We start from the raw sequence: 884 nt of genomic DNA, 5'->3' as shown, positions 1-884 counted from the left end.
CCTGCAGATGTTAGAATCCAAAGGAGACAAAAAGGAGGCTGGAAGAGCATAGCAAGACAGGCAGCATTGGGAGGTGGAGAAGTCAACATTTTGGGGATGAACCTTTCTTTTGGTTAGGGTGAGCTACAGATAAAGAAAGAGAGGGGAGTAGAACATCTAATCATCTTGTGCACCTCTATCAAGTCACCCCTAAACCTTCTTTATCCAATGAAAACAGCCCCAAGTGCCTCAGCCTTTCCTCATACGATCTTCCTACTATACCAGGCAACATCCTGGTAAACCTCCTCTGCACCCGTTCCAATGCCTCCACATCCATCCTATAGTATGGCGACCAAAACTGCACACAATACTCCAGATGCAGCCGTCTTTACTGCACTATTTACCTGGGTGGCAACTTTCAAAGAGCTGTGTACATGGACACCAAGATCCCTCTGCTCATCCACACTACCAAGTATCCGACCATTAGCCCAGTACCCCATCTTCTTGTTACGCTTACCAAAGTGAATCACCTCACACTTACCTACATTGAACTCCATTTGCCACCTTTCTGCCCAGCTCTGCAGCTTATCCATATCCCGCTGTAACCTTACACATCCTTCCTCACTGTCAACAACTCCACCGACTTTCGTATCATCCGCAAACTTGCTCACCCAACCTTCTAGCCCCTCCTCCAGGTCATTTATAAAAATGACAAACAGAAATGGTCCCAAAACAGATTCTTGCAGAACACCGCTAGTAACTGCACTCCAAGATGAACCTTTACCATCAACAACTACCCTCTGTCCTCTTCCAGCCAGCCAATTCCTAATCCAAACCTCCAACTCACCCTCAATGCCATACCTCCATATTTTTTGCAGTAGCCTACCATGGGAAACCTTATCAAA

This window comes from Chiloscyllium plagiosum, chromosome 35, assembly GCF_004010195.1.
Source record: "Chiloscyllium plagiosum isolate BGI_BamShark_2017 chromosome 35, ASM401019v2, whole genome shotgun sequence".
In the NCBI taxonomy this organism is placed as follows: Eukaryota; Metazoa; Chordata; class Chondrichthyes; order Orectolobiformes; family Hemiscylliidae; genus Chiloscyllium; species Chiloscyllium plagiosum.
Note: the sequence above shows the minus strand (reverse complement) of the source record.